This window comes from Sciurus carolinensis, chromosome 9, assembly GCF_902686445.1.
Source record: "Sciurus carolinensis chromosome 9, mSciCar1.2, whole genome shotgun sequence".
NCBI lineage: Eukaryota > Metazoa > Chordata > Mammalia > Rodentia > Sciuridae > Sciurus > Sciurus carolinensis.
In genome coordinates this window covers 124,890,464-124,911,529 of record NC_062221.1, presented here as the reverse complement: position 1 = coordinate 124,911,529, position 21,066 = coordinate 124,890,464, and the positions used below count along the sequence as shown (strand labels likewise).

The window sequence follows — 21,066 nt, the reverse complement described above, 5'->3', positions numbered from 1 at the left end:
TTTATTTTATTTATTTATTTACATGTGGTGCTGAAAATCAAACCCAGTCCTTCACACATGCTAGGCAAGTGCTCTACCATTGAGCCGCAACCCTAGCCCCTAAGACTCGCTGTAATCAGTTTTCCACAACCTTGCATGTGTGCTTGAGAACCCTTTTCATCAACCTCTTTAATTTCTTTTTGTAAATTTTATTTGTTCTAATTAGTTAAATATGATAGTAGAATGCACTTATGCATTTTGACAAATCATACATAAATGGAGTGTGATTTCTAATTTTTGTGATTGTACATATTGTAGGATCACATCAGTGATGCAGTTATATATGTACCTAAGTAATCATGTCTGTTTCACTCTACTATCCTTCCTACCCCCATACCTATTCTCCTCCCCTCTGCCTAATCTAAAGTAACTCTATTCTTCCCATGTTTGGTCTCTTTGCACAGAGACCAAAGGTTGCAAGCACTTTGCTTCTTAGGTCATTTACTTACATGAACTAATGACTGCAGTCAATCAGGAAAGGGACATTTGAGAAAAGAACATGATTGTGCTTGGCAACCATAGCCTAGGGATTTAAACAGGACTAACTCATTGATATCTTCATGCATTCCAAAGGAAACGGTGTTGGAATGGTTGAAGGAAGTGGGGATATGGGTGGGAGAACACCACTTCACCCCAAAAAGCAGGATATAAACCTGCAGAGAAATGGTTTCCACTGTTACTACTCTTTTATCTCAAAAACAAAGACTGAAAATATCTAAATGTTGAAGCTATTTTAAAAGCTTGACTTCATTGAAGTTTTATGTCTAAAAAAGTAATGATAATCAAGAATGAATTTAGTCAAATAATTTCAGTGGATAAAAGGGAGTAGCCTGTCATGTGTTGAAAATCCTAGTACCAAAAATAATGAAATGTACTGGATGTGAGCTCACTTAAATAATTAAAATAAATTTATGCAGTGATATATAACCAAACTGGTAAAAAATTTTTTGTACCAGGGACTGAACCCAGAAGTGCTTAACCACTGAGCCACATCCCCCACCCTATTATATTTTATTTAGAGACAGGATCTCGCTAAGTTGCTTAGGGCCTCATTAAATTGCTGGGGCTGGCTTTGAACTCATGAATCTCCTGCCTCATCCTCCCAAGTCACTGGGATACAGCATCCAGCTCAAAATGGTAATTTCGAACAAATAATTGAAAAGAGAATCACTGAATCTTGTTACTAATGCACCTAGATTTCTGGGAATAAAAGAACTTGAAATTCTACCCATATATGGTAATCTGCTTGATTAACAATATAACTTTTTGAAATTTATGTTACTATGATCTTTAAGAACGTAATGAAATAGAAGGAACTTAGAGGAAAAAGCCTAGAATTTGATCCCGTTCCATGTAAAGTGAAATAAATTTAGCTATAATATTTACTAATCTGCATGCAACAATTCATGCTTAGTCTTCTAGGCCTTTATAGTGACATATTGTGTTTGACAATGTTCCATGATGAATTTCCTAGTGCTCACCTTGCCTGCATTCAGCACCAACCATAAGTCAGTTCTAGATGTATTCAAAATTAGTTCTAAAAGTATAATGTGAAATTGAATTTCGATGTGTTTTTTACCTAGATGGGAAATACCAGACCTGATGAAGATCAATTATACTGTCCTCCATTGGGTATAAATTACAGAACAAGACTTCTAAGTGGCACCAAAGGCTTAGAGCAGATAATGTTCCTAAGACTAAAGGTCTCAGTTTAGAATGAGCATGTGTTGATGGGCAACACCCAGAACCAAGTGTCTTTGAAATCCGTTGTTAGGAAAAAATTTTATACAAGAATGGATTGTAAATGTCTGGTTCTGGCTGGGACAAGCTGTTCAAAGAGGTTATGAAGAGCTGTCCATGGCACAGGATGTGCTACAAAGGCAAGTAGTGACCAAGATGATTAATCCAGAGATGCTGCCCTTAGAAATATGAGAGACGAGAAGCTGAGGGAAGACACTATTTCTAAAATCCAACTGAAAGACAGTAAGAACCCAAAGTAGAGAGTAATAGAATACAAAGTAAAGAGACTTTTTGGAACTATTACACAGAAAGTAGAAAGAGGTGAATTCTAAGTCTCTAAAACTCCATTCCAAATTCCCCTTCCTGCGCGGCGACCTATTTCCATGCTATTTCACAGAGCACTTATACTCCTGAGTTTATTTTGATTCCTCTGTTTGTAAATAACAGCATCATACATCTTGACCCAAAAATGGTTAGCAGCTTCTGAAATAGATTGCATGATCCATGGAAATGGTAAACTATGCTGTCGCTGGCTCTTTGCAGTACCAAATCTGCAGATATTTGTCACCGCCTGCAGCAATAATTTGGGAGGATCTCTATGGGTGGTGGACTGGAAACTGAGCTACTTCTATTTCTGAGCCACTTCCCTACTTGCTTGCTTGTTTATAGAGGATAGAGGAAATGAGGTTTACTTGCTTTGAGAGGAGAGAGAGAGAGAGAGGGGCTTTGCTTATTGGAGAGAAAGAGAGACTTTGCTTAAGAGAGAGAGAGACTACACTTTCAGAGATCCATATCTTCTTTGTTTTGCTGCTTCTTCTCAAAGGTGCGTCCTGCATCCTGTGAACTAAGGGTGCGTCTACCTAAGGTGCTTTATTGATGTGTCCCGCATACTGTGATCTGTGATCTGCAACCCAAAGACGTGTTCTCAGTTCTCCGCTCTGCGATCTACCTTCCGCTGCTGCCCCTACTCACTGCTTCTATCTGCTTGCCGCTTCTTCTTCTTCCTTTCTACTAATGACTTCTCTGCTTCTTTCTGCTAGCTGCTGCTCTTAACTTCTCATCCCCGCCCACCGCCCGCTTATATTCCCTCCAGGAGGCAGAGGGCGGGGCCATGCCAGTTGAGATCAGGCGAGGAGCCAGCTGTCCAATCACGAGCAGGCGCAAGCAGGAGCACTCGGGAACACCTATGCACGTGTACCTCCAACGTGATCAAAACAGCTTCTGGCTGGCTGCCAGGCGCCATCTTGGCGAGTCCGCATGGCATAGCCCCCAACACTATGCTTCCTGACATTACTTTATTGCACCTATAGATAAATGATTATTTTCCCCCAAAGCAGATTTTTTGGAGGTAGGAAAAATGATGAGCCTGTGATATGTGCACAGAGGATTCCATGAAACCCTGCAAGCACTCCTGAAGGAGAAGGAAGGATAAGTAGGGAGACTGCTGTCCTGTCGGTCAAGGCAACTGTCCTCCTTAGGGGGAAGACAGTAAAACACCATGTCTCTGGAAAGTTCGTCTCCTCTCCCAAGAACCCAGCCGTGTTAAGGAAACAGAGCTTCTGGGTAGGAAGGCCTTGGTAAATATTATCAAGCTTGCTTTTACGTATGCTGGGAATTAGGTCAAGTGGGTATTATCTGTAGAAAGCTGCTTTCTTTCAGTCAAGCCAAATTCCTTGAAATTGTAGTCATACAACAGAACAAAGCAAGTTAAACTAAAAGTGTCACAGCTTCTGTAACTTAAGTTATAAAACCCCTCCACCTGCAGGAGCAGCACCTGCCACTGGACAGGTGTCCTGAGAGACAGAGATGCCAGGGGCCTGGAGTAGTGTTCTGAGGGACAGAGGGGCTACTTGGTGAAGCCCAGAGAGAGACAGAGTTGTTCTGTATCCAGCCTGTTGCACTGAACCTTCCCTACATGCATTTTCAATAAACCTTATATCTCCCACAGTGTTTCAGAGTATTTTCTTTGGATTCTCAGCAACCTCTTCCATGGTCTTGACACAAAATCACTGTCAACAATACAGTAACAGATTTCAAGAGATGGGAAAGTTTAAGATTATCAAATACCCCCAAGTCATCTTGCAACTCAGCACTACCTTACTTTTCCACTTCAAAAGGACATTCTGACTTGAAAGCATCACATGCATTTTGCTTTTAGCAAGTCTCTGGTCACATTTTTGTATCTGTTTCCTGTGTTACTTACAGAAATTCTCTGATGGTGACCAATTCTCATTTTTCAGAAGAGGAAAGTAACATTTACAATGCTAATCCATCACAACTTTAAGATCAGAATGTTGAGCTTCTCGTTCTGAATTCATCACTTTTTCTACTATCATTATCTGTGTTTTATTTACAATCTTTAACAATTTCTTTCTAATTATCACAAACACATAGTGAATCTTCATTGTAACACGTATATATCTTTAAAGTGCATAAGGACACACCGGGTTTTGCCAAGTATTTCAGAAAGAGCCGGTTCTGTTCTAGGGTTTGGTTTTCAAAGAGGGCAGACTTCTCATATGAAATAATTACTTCAAGATTTTAAAAAATGGAGTATGAACATAAAAGTATGTTCAAGAAAAACAAGGCAACCTGTTGGAAGACTTGAGTATAAGAAACATTTGTCATTTGTTGTTCTTAGCAGGTGTCTCAGGAGTGCTCAGTGACTGCAAGGAGTTCCTTTGAGGAGAGTAGGCTCCCCAGGAAGCCATAATGGTGACCTTCTACATCAAAATGAGCAGCTTATTCTCAGGGAATTTAATTTACATGGAGATAAGGCACAATTCATCTGAAATTAAGAGACAATGATGGGCAAAAAAATAAAATAAAGGCAAAATCACAAAGTATACATTTTATTCAGCAGACAGAGCAATCGGCATGGAAGGAGGGTCATAGGGGGTTGCTTAAGTTGGATGTTGAAAACAGAAACTTCATCATAGATACTTGAAAGGAGAGCAAAAGAAATGAACTTTAAAAATTATGCTTTGCAACCTTGACCATGAAAAAGAAATTCAATTGCTGTGAGTCTCAGTTTCCTCTCTTATAGGCAAAGTCTTGCCCAAGTTCCCAGTCTGAAATTTCCAGGTTAATGTCTTAGAGGGAGGTGAAAAATGACCGTCTTGGGAAAATAGAATGCGGGACAAAAGAGAGCCAGACAGGAAGGGACAACTAAGCAAATAAAAAGTGGTAAATTATTGAACTGACCATGTTTAAAAAGAATAATCAGCCTGTTGCTTTGACATGAGGAATGTCTCTGGGACAGCACATTATGTCTCTAGATTTCAGAATAGTCTGAAATATAGAGGAAAGGGGACAACACAGTCACAGACTCCTTCCAGTTGCTTGCCACTTGCTAGTACAAGTTTGCCCCAGGGGGTGTTAGGGTTTCCCACATTTTCAGGTTTTCTATTCAGGATTCTACGATTTCCGCAAGGAAAGACAGGTATAAGTCTCTGAGGTGACTCTTCTGAGTTCAGACGTAGATGAAAGAATAGCCATGGTGGATGCTGTTGGGTCAGACTAGGGTATCCAAAGTAGTACAGCCCCTAAGTAAGCAGGCCCTGGGCAGATCCTACTGAGAGGCAAGAGTAAGAGCCAAGAGGCTGGGATCATGCATGCTGAAACCTGATCAGACACAGAAGAGATGACATGGCAAGTTTTCACCAGTTTCAAGATTCTGTGACCATATGGGTCTCTTCAGGTGAAATCCCAGAATGCTCAATAATTCATCACCTGAGACTATTCAATAATTACAGAAAAGTTCATTAATTTTCCATTGGCACCATTCCAGTGAATATAAGGAGTTGATTACACTTCTTTTCTTCTTTTTTTTTTTCTGTAGCAATTTCTAAGTTCCATGAAATCAAGAGGAGAAGTGAAATGTGGAATCATGTGCTTAAAAAAAGATGTGCTGCAGAGGCAAATCTGGCCTCAATCCTGAATTCCATAGACAGGCTTTTATTATTAACAGCTGTGCAGGTTTGGATCTATAGTTCAGCCCCTGTCTATAAAGCACTTCAGCTGCTAACCCATAGATATGACTTTCTGGTATCAGATATATTTGCCTGGTAAGGTGAGTGCACTCTTTCCCGAAAAGAAGAAGAAAAAAAAAAAAAAAAAGCTGTGTTTAGATTAATGATATTTTTCATAATGTTTTTAGTTTTATAATTCTACTCCAAATATAGTCTCTATGGCTGCATATAAATCTTCAATTCTGGGGAGGCCCCCAAAGCCTTTCCATTTAAGGATTAAGTGGTAAAAACAGAAAGTAATTCTATAAAATATGGTTAATGCCCTCTTGTTTTCTCAGTTGTTCTTGGTAATATGCACAAATCATTTCTGTAATAGTCCATGCTTCTTCGTGTCAGGAAAGGGGCAGCACAAGACTACCAAAGGATCCCACACCCAGTTGTATGACCCATGTTTTTATGGATGAAAAGAAACAGAAGAAGGTTAACTCTAGTGTTCTATGTAAATCACATTTCTGAGTTGTGCAGCAGACAACCTGGGCAGTCTTTGGGGCAATCACAGAGGAAATTGAACAAGCAAGTCCCTTTTATTTCTAAAATATTTATAACATAGAACTTATTTCTAAAATACTTCTAAAACAGAGATTACTGAATTGCAGCTGAGGCAATTTATATCCAGAAAAACTGAACAATTTGTTCAATTAACAGGCAGAGAACAGAGAATAGCTCGGTTCTTCTGATTCTTGTTCTTGTATTACTTTGTGGCTAAACCTTCAGAGAAAAATAAATTTATTGAAGTATTAAGAAAACATGCAATAGGGATTAGCATAAGTTCCAAAATGTAACATTATTTCCTTGGATTTTTTTGTTTTTAAAGTACAAAAATATGACTTTGTACATGACATAATCTTTCAGGCTACACTACAGGTTTAGTCTAGTAATAGCTGAGACCCATACACATGCCCCCTTGACTGGGAGAGTAAACTATCTTTATTTTTTTTAAATTTATTATATCATAGTTTCTTTTTTTAATTTATTTTTATTGTAAACAAATGGGATACACCTTGTTTCTCTGGTTGTACATAAAGCACAGGCATACCATTTGTGTAATCATACATTTACTTAGGGTAATAGTTTTTGATTCATTGTTATTTTTTTCTTCCCCCCACCCCTCCCACCCCTCTTTTCCCTCTATACAGTCCCTCCTTCCTCCATTCTTGTCCCCCTCCCACCCCCTATTATGTGTCATCATCCACTTATCAGCGAGATCATTGGTTCTTTGGCTTTTTGAGATTGGTTTATCTCACTTAGCATGATATTCTCTAATTTCATCCATTTTCCTGCAAGTGCCATAATTTTATTCTTCTTTATGGCTGAGTAATATTCCATTGTGTATATGTGTGTGTGTGTGTGTATATATATATATATATATATATATATATATATATAGTTTCCATTGTATTCCATTGTGTGTGTATATATATTAGTTTGTACATATATATACATAGTTTCTTTATCCATTCATCAATCGAAGGGCATCTAGGTTGGTTCCACAATCTGGCTATTGTAAATTGAGAAGCTATGAACATTGATGTGGCTGTATCTCTGTAGTATGCTGATTTTAAGTCCTTTGGGTATAGGCCAAGGAGTGGGATAACTGGGTCAAATGATGGTTCCATTCCAAGCTTTCTAAGGAATCTCCACACTGCTTTCCAGAGTGGCTGCACTAATTTGGAAACTCACCAGCAATGTATGAGTGTATCTTTTTTCCCACATCCTCTCCAACACCTATTGTTGCTTGTACTCTTGATAATCGCCATTCTAATTGGGGTGAGATGGAATCTTAAGATAGTTTTGATTAGCATTTCTCTTATTACTAGAGATTTTGAACATTTTTTCATATACCCATTGATTGCTTGTACATCTCTTGTGTGAAGTGTCTGTTCATTTCCTTAGTCCATTTGTTGATTGGGTTATTTGTATTCTTGGTGTATAGTGTTTTGAGTTCTTTATAGATTCTGGAAATTAGTGCTCTATCTGAAGTATGAGTGGCAAAGATATTCTCCCACTCTGTAGGCTCTCTCTTCACATTGCTGATAGTTTCCTTTGCTGAGAGAAAGCTTTTTAGTTTGAATCTATCCCATTTATTAATTCTTGCTTTTATTTCTTGTGCTATGGGAGTCCTGTTGAGGAAGTCTGGTCCTAAGCCGACATGTTGAAGCTCTGGACCTACTTTTTCTTCTATAAGATGCAAGGTCTCTGGTCTGATTCCAAGATCCTTAATCCATTTTGAGTTGAGTTTTGTGCAGGGTGAGAGATATGGATTTAGTTTCATTCTGTTGCATATGGATTTCCAGTTTTCCCAGAACCATTTGTTGAAAAGGCTATCTAAAAATATGGAACACCTCACGAATTTGCGTTTCATCCTTGCACAAGGGCCATGCTAATCTTCTCTGTATCGTTCCAATTTTAGTATATGTGCTGCCGAAGCGAGCACAGAAACTATCTTTTAAAAAGAGAATGTCCACCATTTGTTCTTCAACATTGCCATCACTTTATTGTAGTTTTATATCCCCTGAGCCTTAAGATGTACTACAGATTAGAGTGTTTCCTTGATATCAGGATTTAAACTCCATTTAAATTCGAGAGAATTAACAAAGGAAAGGAATATAGGAGGGAGCCCAGTTCTATTGGATCAGTAAATTAATCTTTCATTAAAGTCTTTACCATAGGAGAGTTTGAAACCATTAGACAAATAATGATAATAAAAGCAAAAAAAAAAAAAAAACCACATCTAAATAAAAGTAAAAATAGCTACTCATAATGAGATACCAATAGACACGGAATGTTCCGTTATTACTTGGCATGGAGCTGAATACTTTGCATGTATTCCTTTACTCAGTGCCTTTGAAAAACCTGTGAGATACTGACTATCACCTTTCTTGTATAAAGAAGAAACTGAAGCAGAAATCTTTTTTTTAAGTTTTTGGTGGGGAGGAATAATGGATCATTTCAATTTGATCTACCTTTATTAAATATCAACTATATACATAGCAACTATATGTTCACTGTGGTGTGGAACAAAGAAACAAAACAGATCATGTGGTTTGCAAGTCTAGCGGGTTAGAGAACTGTGCACATAATTACAAGACTGTGGATTTAATTTATTCACATTCTCACCATCTCTCATTATTATGGAAAATGGATGGTCTGAATATAAAAAGTAAATGAACTGGAGTTAATTCCGATGATGGTTAAAGGAATAAATAAAATTAATGAACCCATTAAAGACAAACTGCAGAGAAAATTCCACCGGTGCTTCCATCTAAGCAAGTTAATAATTTCCCTTTACTACTCTCACACACCAAGAACCAGGGGAAAAAAAAGTAAAATTAAAATGCTCCTGTCTTTCAGTCATCTCCCATTTTATTACTCAGGCAAAATTATTAAACAAAGGGAAAGAGGACATAAAGAGGGATTTGAGAGCACATTAACCTCGGAGAAACCAGCTTTAGCACCAGGGAGTAATGTCACCTGTCCTCCTCTAAGACGTGTGGCTTTGAGAATCTGATGGATACTGCAGTCCTCTCTGATTGACTGGACACTCCAAGCCTCAAAGAAGGGGCTGAGCTGAAAATCGACTCCAGACTGAACTGCGTATTCCACTGGAAACTTTCAAGCCACAGAGTAATGCTGCTTATATCTGATAGGCATTGCTGGGCTCTAAAATATCTAGGGAAATCTTGGCATCACGGGCTCAGGGCAGTAACAATTCCTTGACAGTAGGATAAGAGGCCTTCCAAAGTGAATTCATTATCAACAGCCCCAACAGTCTGCTTCCATTACCTCATTGCTTTTGATGTTTACTGGGGTGAGACAACTTTACAACATTTCAGATTGGATCATTTTAAACTTGTTTTACTATTTTTGGAAAAAAATCTAAGCATAATAATTTTTTAAAATACAGAATACCAAAATAGAACTAACATCAGTGAAGAGCAGGATAGTTTTTTCCTTCTGGGAGAGAAAAACCTGTTGGATTCATTAATTGCCTCAGTTCATGGATGCTATCACAGCTGAACTCCCTATTCAGTTCAGTTCACCAATTAAAGCAAATATGTTTTATTTACATTATCTCATTCATAACTGAGTAGAGTTTACTGTAGTTAATAGCAAATAACAAGAATGATAGTTACTGTTTTAGATCAGTGGTTTTCAAAGTATAGTTCCTGGACCAGTGATACCAACATCACCTGTAAAATTGGTAGACACTACCAGGACCCACCCCAGACCTTCTGTATCAGGTACGAGGGTGCTAGAGTGAGCAATCTGTAGTCTAACAACCTCTCCAGGTGACTTGGATCCATGCTAAAGTTTGGAAAGCACTGTTTTTGACATTTATTTAAATTTAGAGCTCAGTTTTGCAAATTCAAACGCCCTCAAGACCAGGAAAAGTAAACAGAAACACAATTACATGGTCAGACCAGGGGTTCTCTGGAACTGAGGTCCCAGTTAAAAGGACTCACGTTCAAACTTTGTAAATTTCTGTGCTGCTCCAACAAATCACAGCAGAGAGCTGAATTTGACACCCTTACCCTTAAGTTTGCAACTCCAGTTGTAAAGGCATGAGCATTTAGTAGCATAATTTTGTATACATTGAAGACAGACTTGCCACAATTTTCAAGGAAAAAAAATATTTCACTTGAAGCTTGTCCTTTAGAATCCCCCTTCAAAGTTTAGCCCATTCCTCTAAAATTTCATTTGTTAATTTCCAATTGACCCTTGAACTGGTTTCATGGTCTGATGGTCAAAAAGACATAGAGAAAATGATGGCACTAAAAGGTCAATGACCATGAACATGTGATGTGATTGGTCCTATCAGGTCAGGCTACATAAATGTTAGAGATGAGTGGAGATGAAAATGTGGAGCTCATGCCCCACTGTTCAGTCAAATCTCTCCTATACAATTTGAATTCAAGGAAATAATGATGAAGAATTTCAAAATGGCAACAACGGAGTGTAGACCTTTGAAGCACAAGGTCAGATGCACACTTATGAAGCCAGCCCAGGTGTAATGAACTCTCCTTTACATCCAACAGGCCCTATTTATCTGTTCTACCTGAGGATTGGTAAAACCTAAGGGAAAGTTGAGGGAAAAGCAAATAAAGTAGAAATATTTTATACTATGGGATACACGATACCACTGGTTAAAATTTGAAGAAAGATTTCAGAAACAGAAATGAACATGAAACACACATAATATAACTTAATAATTCCAATGACTTGCTTTTAGTCATGTTTATGTACAGACTTGCTTAGGTCAAGATTTTTCAGAAGGACAGGAAATTTCCTATTCTTGACTTTTTCTGTGATGTGATTGATATTACCTTATATAACACGGTGTTGAGTACAGCATTCAGTAACCACATCTTCCAAATTGATTAATTAAATTTTCAGAAGTTAATACATACTTTTCTCAGACCATGTGGATGCCACAGATGTCACTGATGAAGAATCAATACCCCTTCTAAGTGACTTGAATCACTTCCAAAACATAACTTTTGGAAAGAAAAAGATGTCAAAGCACTACCTCACATTTGAGCAGAATAAGAACTTACTGCTCATTTAATGAGATTTAGAGAATAGACTCCTTCAGCCTCAATATGAGACCTAGCTCTGCATATTACTTGAAATCACATTTGTTATAGAACCACTAATTGAATCAAGGCATTACCTTATCAACAAATATACCTGACTTTTCCCTCTCAGAGCAAAACACTATTTTGGAATTGTGCAAACCACTAATTTCATGATAGCATCTCATTTCTCTTAGAGCTAACTCCAACTATCTTATGGTAGCTAAAGGCATTTGTAAAAGTAGGCTCTTCCATACCTTCTCATCCCACTTCATCATTTCAGGACTTGTGGGTCATTCTCTGGATGTACTTCCTGAATCAGGTGGAGCTTTGTTTGCCCACAATTCTTCCTCCAACTGGTTTTTATTGATCCTTCAAGTCTAGGCAGTGAAATATTCCAGAGAGGCCTTCTCTGTCCTGCCAGTCTTGTGTTTCCTCTCAGCTACATGCACCGAATCCAATAATGCTCCATCTATCAACACCACTGTTACCTCTTTCAAAGCAACCATCACTATGAGTGATCTTCTTTTGCTTTTATTTGTTTTCTTATTTATCAAGGATATAATCTGCTCTAAAGCAGGGACCTAGTGTCTTGTATATCCCCAGAGCTTTGATCCCTACAGTACTGTCTAACCCAGAGTGGACATTGACTAAGTATTGGTAAGTGTTAAGGGAGGGTTGAGTGCAATACAGAAAATATATTTGAGTCCATTTGAAGGGGAGTTAGTGAAGGGAGATGGGAGAAAAGTGCACTTTTGGAAAGAAAAACTGGAATGAGGAGACTCTATGTCCTGAGGCTACACTGTTAAATGAGGGAGGATCTAGTGAGGACTCCCCTAAAGAAGGGCTTGACATAGAAAGAGGGCAGTGGGTAAATACTAGGACCTTCACAGTAGCATCTGAAAAGAAGTAGCATCTGAAAAGACAACAAAGATGTTTTATCTTCCCCAGGATGTTTCCACGGACTAGTCTGACTAAATTGCAGAAGTACTCATGAGAAGGAATTCCCCAAATGCTCTATCATTCTAAGAGTGTTGATAATTGCTTTTAGTTTTGAGAATTTATTCATTAACTGTTATCTACAAATAACAATTATAAATGTGGTGCTCAACATGAAGCTTTGAAATGTACATGCTTGTTGGAATAGCTAAATGGAGCTAATTTTACATGCTTTATCTCAGATACTTATCTTTTTGGGGGGCAAGAGCACTCAAAATATACTTTGTTGTTCATTTGCGTGAACAGAATACTCTGTCAATAACTATACTCTCCATATTGTACAATAAATCTCTTAAACTTATTCTTCCTATCTAAATAACATTTTGTATCCCTTGACCAATATCTCCTGGTGATTTACTTTCTCCAGAATCTGTGCAAATCAACATGCTATTCTGGAGGCTGGAAAATTATCTAATACATTGATTAAGATGAGCAAAATCTAGTTCAAATGGAAGCTCATAACCCCATAAAGTACTGGGAGTTAGGACTTGAAACTATTTTCCAGAAGAGAGTATTTTATCAGAGTTTTATCTTGAAAGCAAAAGTCATTCTTCCTCTACCTCCTTTACACTCAATTATGACTTTTTTAAAAAGTGCTTTTGAGAAGTTTTCCTTGTTTAGTCACAACTTGGAAGAATTTATTTTTAGTTTTAACCCAAATTAAACAATGTTGAACCATAGCGTATTTTTAAAGTGAGAGGGGGAAGGGAGAAATAATTTTTCCTATTTTAAGAAACTTGAACTCTATTTGCACTCAGAAAAACAAAACCCCCAATAACCTGAACATGCAAACTTCAAAACTTGGCAGGGTGAGACTCTGATGAAGGAAAAATGGAACCAAAGCCAAATTCTACAAAAAAAAAAAAAAAAAAAAAAAAAAAGGAAAGAAAGAAAACCTGTCTAACACTTTAAAAGTCATCCAGGCTTCAGTAGCATGTCTTGACATGAAAGGGGACACAGTTTCTGCCATTAAAACAAAACAAAACAAAAATGTCTTCATTTGCAATGGTTCAGCGAATGTCAATGCACCCAGAGGACTTGGTTTAGCACGCAGAAGGATGACTGTACAAACAGGACAGGAAAAGTTCTCTAATTAGCTCTTCCATCATCCTTGCTTACGAGCAACAGGGAAAAATCTCAACATGTCCTGATCCTAAGGTCTGACTTCAACTACCAAAATCCGGAATGTTCTCTTTATGTTAATTGCCATTCGTATAAACCTACCCCCAATGCCCTTCACTTTATTATTGCAAGATTAGAATTTGTTCCAGAAATCAGGGATTGATTTTCTTCCTCCTCTCTGCTTTTAGAGTTGATTTATAAATTAATATTCTGCATATATTACTGAAAGAAGCAGAGGAGTGAAAACAGTCTCTAGTCACATATGATGAGTTTCCTTCTCAGTGACTGAAGACAGAAGAGGGTACTGCAATTAGTTGAACTAAATCAGATAGTTCTTTTAAAGTACAATCAATAGAAGGGAAAATTTCTCCCTGGTTGATCAAGGACTCACTGATGAATATCTTTAAGCATTTAGGCAATTCATTTTAATAATGACATGATTAAGAACTCAGACTTTAGCATTAAATAAATGAGGGTTTGCATCTCAACATTAGAACTTAAGGCTTTGTGAATTTGAGCAAGTGACTTTAGAAGTCTATGTTTCTTCATCCGAAAACATGAATGATAATAATTTTTATCTGATGGAATTCTGAAAACTAAAGTTATAAAGTAGTTAAGGTAGGTTTTAGCATCCTGCAGAAGAGTAGCACACTGATGACAGTGGCAATAAATATAGAACTGATGTAGCAACAACCAAGGAAGCAACAGGAGAAACGTCACAACACTAATTGTAAATTATCATATGATTATAGGAGAAAGTGGATTTTCTTCAGAGTTGCAATGTATCAAAAAATACCACCTATTATTGACTATTTCATGGATGTCATTTGATTGAAGCAAATTTTACTTTAACAGCCAGTTTAGGGTTTGTGTTTTGTTCTGATCTACTGACCATATCTAACTGTACCATTGTTGCTTAATTCATGAGGAAGAATTCCATGTGATGTTATGTCAGTAAAATAGATTCTAGGGGAAAAAAAGGACGAGTTGGATAAAAATGTATCATCTCCTCAAAGAGATTTAAGTGTGAATGAAACAGTCCCTTCTACCAAGAAACTAATCTTCAGTGTGTAAAAGGCTGGAGAATTACAGAAATAAATATGAAAAGTTTGGGCTGAAGCCTTGTATGCACAATGTCCTGGATTTGATCCCCAGTACTGCAAAAAAAAAAAAAAAAAGGTAAAAGAAAATCAGAAATTATGAAATCATATAAATCAATCAAAAATCCATACAATATCAGTTTGGTTAAAAGGAAGAAAGTGAACTTAATTGAGAGAGTCCTGAAAAAATTAATGAAGGAGTAGAATTTGGGATGTATTTGAAAAGACAACCAGTAAACAGAAATGGTGTGTTGGGAGATGATCTTCATGGGTTTCTCATGTTTCTGGATGTCTGGCAAGGAAAGACGCTGGCTTCATCTAGACTATTTTTTCTAGAAGATCAGCATGAATAGAGCTTTGGGAGATGAAATGCCTCCCTGTGAAGCAGATGGCAAGTTTGTTTACTTTCCAGTAAAATGAACATGTTTCCTTCCAGAGTAATGATCAGGTCGATTTGCTTATGGTCCATCAGACAACATTTGGGTACCTAAACTTGGGGTTTTTTCAACTATAAAGAAAACCCACTTTGTATGCAGCAGTCACATGGACTTCTCTCCCTATCACCTCTCTGGGACTTGCAGTACAAAGGGAAGCCATATAAACAAGAAGTTCATGGTACTTACTATGCCACGAGTAATAACTGGAGCCTCTGATACTCTATTTCTGGAAGTTGAACATTGCCCCAAAATAAATCAGCATCTTATGACTTACAGTTTCTTTTGTACTATAATTATTCTGGTACCAAGATCCGAATTAATCAGGATAAGTTAAATAATACTGTAGTAGCAAAACACCACACAATCTAAATGACCTAATACTTCAATAGTTTATTTCTTGCTCACAGAAATTTTACTGGTCACAGTGACTATCTAGGACAACATGTCTTCATTTGGTGACCCAGAAATCAAGGCTGCTTCAGTGTTAGGGCACCTCCATGGTAACATGACCCACCATCACAATCCCCAAGGGATTGCTAGAGCTTCACACAGAGCAATTAAATGACTTTTCCTGGAAGTAACAATTCCTTCAGTCCCACCTACCAAAAGGAAGAAGGAGACATATACAAGAAATGAGTGAAGAACTGGAAATGGGTAAGTGTCATGGTTACTCTCAATCCCTCCTCAACCTGGATGGGAAATGGATTCCTGCGGCAAGCAGTTGCACTTGAGATGGGCATAATTCTGTTATCAAAGGACACGATTCTTGTCCTGCTGTTTTGATTAGGTAGCATCAGACCCAGCTCCTTTCCCAGGTGATAGCTCTTTCTTTAGCCACTCATCAAAGTCAGGGTTCATCCTATTTTCTTAATTAGTCTATCATGGATTGGTAGTTGTATGCTACCTGACTGTTTAATACCTATTAATACATATTTCTTATTGTTTTGGCATTAAATCCCTGTACCTATTTTCTAAGTAAATCAGGAAGCTCTGAACCTGAAATAATTTGACATCATATAACTTAACTATAAACAGAGTTCTTACATTATTTAAAAACTGACTTATTGCTTGCTTTTCAACATGTAAAATTACCTTTGATATAAGAACAAATAAGAATTCCATAATTTATCACTTAGTAGAAATTAGTCTAATCTTCAACTTATGTTACATTCTTGATACATTCTAACCATAATCCCTAAATGATTTTAAGTAATGATAATTAATCAATAACTAAACAGTGATAATTAAATTATAATTTGAAGATATCATTTTATATTAAAGAAATTTAAATTCCTTTAACAATTCATATTTGCTGAAACAGTAAATTACAAGTCAATGTTACATATTGCAAAACAAATATTTAGGAAAAAAATGCATTTTATGATATGCAAACATGAATTTAACCTTAGTAAATATTTTAATTGTGTTTTGAGCTTGAAATCAAAGTTCTCTAGAACTAACCAAAATGGGTCATAGGCATTTCAACTTAAAAAATCAAAATGTTGCCCTGGAAGATTCCAACAAAGGAGACCAGAATAGGAAGAATTAATGAGAATGAAAGAAAAGACAATCTTTGACAGTGTGCCTCCATCAGTTTACCTCATTTCCTGAGCAATAACTAAAGGAATCTATCAGATACACTGGCATCTCTTTTTTTTCCAAAAAAATAGAAAATAGTAGCAAAGACATTGCTGGCAAAGTTTTTATTTCCCAAGATATCTAAATCAGACTCTCTTTAACAATAGGTTCACTTTATTGTCATTCTTTTACAATCCATATTTACTCATTTTGATGCAGAGTCTGTGTCCACGGTAGCCTTGGGGAAACCTTGAGGGAACAGCAAACATTCTTTCTGTGTGGCCTGGTAAGTCATTCAGCCAACAATCACAAAACAAGTGCAACAGCTACAAATATCCACACTCGCATAAATGATCTTTGCATTTTCCATTCTTAAAAAACCAAGACCAGGGTGACACTGTCCATCACCATCAATGGGGATAATGAAGGTAAAGTGGAAAGATGCTCCTGAAATTCATTGAACCATATTAATGTTAGTAATTGCCTTGGCAAAACCAAGGAAAGGACAGATGCATTACCAACCAGTTAATTCATTTAGAAGATAAACTAGCATGTAATGAAGGAATGACTGAGCAAGCTCTGACACAAATCAAGAGAAATTTGGAGGTTGGATATATAACTCTTTGTCTTGCTTCTTTTTGGTATCTCTGTTAGAAATTAGAAATAGATTCCCTATTGTATGAATAGTATTGTTTCATTTTTCATTATTTTATAGGTTTTCTTTTCAAATGTTTACTGCACTAAACTCTTTATATTCTTCTAGGCATCCTGTCAATCTAAGGACCATAGGACATGTGCTTTAATTTGACACACAGGCCTGACTACCCTAATCTAATGTTAGCAAAATCCCCATTCAGTTTTATATTTAAGTATGTATTATTTAAAGAAAAGTAAAGTTTACGGCGTGTTAATCTGTCTGCCACAATTAGAACAAAGCTAGCTTTCCTTCATTGTCCATAATTTTAATCGACCATCTCCTCTACTGGAATGTTGGCCTTTCAAAGATTCTTGTGGGCCCCTCCCAGCTTCTTTGTGGTCTTTATTCGGATGTCGCCTTATGAGTGAGGCTTTGCTGATCACCCACTTAAGACATATCCACACTTCCCTGCAGCTTTTCTTTCCCGTTTCCTGGTTTCACTTTTCCCTGCAACTCTCACCATCATGGAATAATTACTCACTTCTTCATTTGTTAATCATCTACCTCCAAAACCACACCAGAAAGTGAATACCATGATGTCATGGGCTTCGTTCACTGTCTTCATTCCAAATGCTAAAGCAGTGAGTGCATGAATTCAGTATTTGGTAAAAATTTTAGCAAAATTTAAAAGAAACAAAATTACAAGACAACTACATGGGAGAAAATCTACTCAGCGATTTCTTTTTCTCGGAATTATTTCTCTCCTCCATGTTGCACCCAATGCCTTGCACCCAGGTATCTGGTTCAAGGAATCTTGGGTATGCTTGACTATTCCTGTTACCCTAACTGTAAAGAATTTGTCTAGTCATCATCATCTATCCAAAAAGGAGCAGTCTTCCTCTTCAAGATCCCACAACTGCACATGGTTGACTGGTCAAGGGTGGATATTGGTCCTACACTAGTAACAGTGACAAAGACAGGGAGTCTGTCTCCATTTCTGTGGCCAAAGTTCACTTGAGGCTCTAGATATGTCAACTGCCCTGTTTTCTGCAGCAAGCTGGTCAGCTGTGAGAAAGCATAATGAAGCCAAAGACCTAGAAAATACAAAAAAAATGGTGCATTTTTGTATGAAAGTACAGAATCATCATTTCCTCCGGAGTACCTCAAGCAATAAAAAATAGTTTTCAACAAATTCAGGAAAGAAATAAATTAGCACCTAATTTTTGACCTGAAAAACATTCAAACATTATTTCATCTTTTAATGCTTCCAACATTGGTTCTTTTAGAGGGAAGAGCAATGTATCTATTTTAACATGGGTGTGATTTTTATTCAAGATTCCCATTAGTCCTAGTTTTAGGTCAAAAGAATTAGGTCTATTCTCAGTGGAAATATCAAGACTCTGTGTTTTATTATTGTTGAGAAAAGACTTTTGAAAGAGCATCTGATCTAACCAACTGAATGCCAAACGTTGTGAGGCAGATTTCATTTCATAGTGATCAAGTTATTCATGGAATTTTGTTTAATCATACCCTGACTCAATGATGGGAAGAAATAGATTACTTGTTGGGTAACAAGACAACAAAAATTATAAGTAATTCTATAGCCTAATAACCAAGCCATTGGGTTGAGAACATAACTTATTTTTAATTAGTGAGTTTGTAAATCAAAATGCATGGAGAGCTGTTTTTTTAAAAACCCATAATTTTCTAACATAACAAGGAACAATTGTTACAGTACAATTTTTTCTTCTTCATAGCTTTGTCAAAACCAATCCATAAGCTTTAGAACTGTTCCTGTTGTCTAAACAATCTAGTTTGTGTTACTTCTGTTGTTACAGCTTTAGCAAGTTAATACACATGATGAATCCATTGTTTAAGGTCTCAGATATCTTTTCTGACTTTCATGTCCATAAATCTCTACAGCTAAAAACCATTCAAGAGACCCCATAGCAAACACATTCCTCTGGCCACTGCCTGCCTCTTCAGTCTTGCCATGACAACCCATTCTTCCTGACCACCATGTTCTAGAATTAACAAACTACTATCCTTTTTTTCATGTTTATCATTGTGCTGCCAAGATATTACATATACTTTCTTTTCCCATACTATATATCACTTATAACCTCTCTCCCAGTCATGTTTCTCCTTTGTCTAATAAATATTTTTTTCATTTTTTAAATTTTTTATTTGTACTAATTAGTTATACGTGACAGTAGAATGCGTTTATGCATTTTGATACATCATACATAAATGGAATATAATTTCTCATTTTTCTGATTATACATGTTGTAGGACCACATCGTCATGAAGTCATTTATGTACATAAGGTAATAATGTCTGTTTCATTCTAACAGTCTCTCTACCTCCATATCCCCAGCCCTCCCTTCTAATAACATTTTGGTAATTATTTTGTCTCAACTAAAATGATGTTTTCTTGGGAGGTTTCCTTGATGCCTAATGACTGATGTACATATCAATGATCACCATAGCACAAAACATTTATTTTTCTAATAGCAGGATTTACTTACCTATTTACTAACCTTTGGAACTCAAAAGATGATAAGCACCTTGTAGCCAGATATGTCATTTCTTTACTGTTGCGTCTCTACAAAATTAGATTAGCAGCACATAATGAATGCTCAAATACAATGCTCAAAGCATGTATGTTTTTGTGAAGCTCTAACAGACAATTCTAGACCCTGATAATCTGAATTCATTATATTTTAAATATTATTACATTTACAAATTTTGTTGCTGATCAAAACTTTGTACAGTATCTTACTTTTATTTGCCACAGTCAGCCAAACATTGAGTTTATATGCCTAACCCCACTTAATAGATTTATGAGAAAATGGTATAGGTTCTACCTTTTTCTTCTTTTATTGCAGTTTTAGTACTGTTCTTAGTATACTGTAGGCACTCATAATATTCTTTTATAAGAAAACAAGTTCCCATGTAAAAAAGAAAATTCGTACCCTGATAGTAAGACTCAAATTTCCCATCCACGAAGTCTATTCTAGACCCACTTTAGCATAACTTAAAATCACACATCAAAGGGATCAAATCTAATAAGTTCCCTGCTTACCAAAAACCCTAAAGACTCTTGAAAAAAACACAATAGAATCCAAATAATTGACAATCAAATGCCCACTATCTAATTAAATGTACTAACCGTTCCAGTTAAAGGGCAGTGCTACTCATACAAAGGAGAAAAAGCATCAACATAAATAAATATATAAGTTCTAGCAGTGTGGAGACTCCTTAGAAAACTTGGAATGGAACCACCATTTGACCCAGCTATCCCACTCCTTGGCCTATACCCAAAGGACTTAGAGTCAGCATATTACAGAGATACAGCCACATCAATGTTCATAGCTGCTCAGTTCATAATAGCCAGATTGTGGAACCAACTTAGATGTCCTTCAATTGATGAATGGATAAAGAAACTGTGGCATATATATATACAATGGAATATTACTCAGTCATAAAGAATGATAAAATTATGGCATTTGCAGGCAAATGGATGAAATTGGAGAATATCATGCTAAGTGAGATAAGCCAATCTCAAAAAACCAAAGAATGAATGATATCGCTAATAAGTGGATGATGACACATAATGGGGGGTGGGAGGGGTTAGTGTTAGGGTTAGAGTTAGGGTTAGGGAGGGGGGCAAGAATGGAGGAAGGAAGGACTGTATAGAGGGAAAAGAGGGATTGGGAGGGGTGGGGGGAAGGGAAAAAAATAACAGAATGAATCAAACAACATTACCCTATGTAAATTTATGATTACACAAATGGTATGCCTTTACAC

The 21,066-nt window shown here is 36.8% G+C and overlaps 1 non-coding gene across 1 annotated transcript; it reads right to left on the bottom strand.

The window, feature by feature from the left end:
• Positions 1 to 8,137: 8,137 nt before the first annotated feature.
• Positions 8,138 to 8,244, bottom strand: LOC124993873 (U6 spliceosomal RNA). Its single transcript, XR_007110387.1, has one exon. It is a non-coding gene; the product is annotated as a U6 spliceosomal RNA (small nuclear RNA).
• Between the last annotated feature and the right edge of the window lie 12,822 nt (positions 8,245 to 21,066).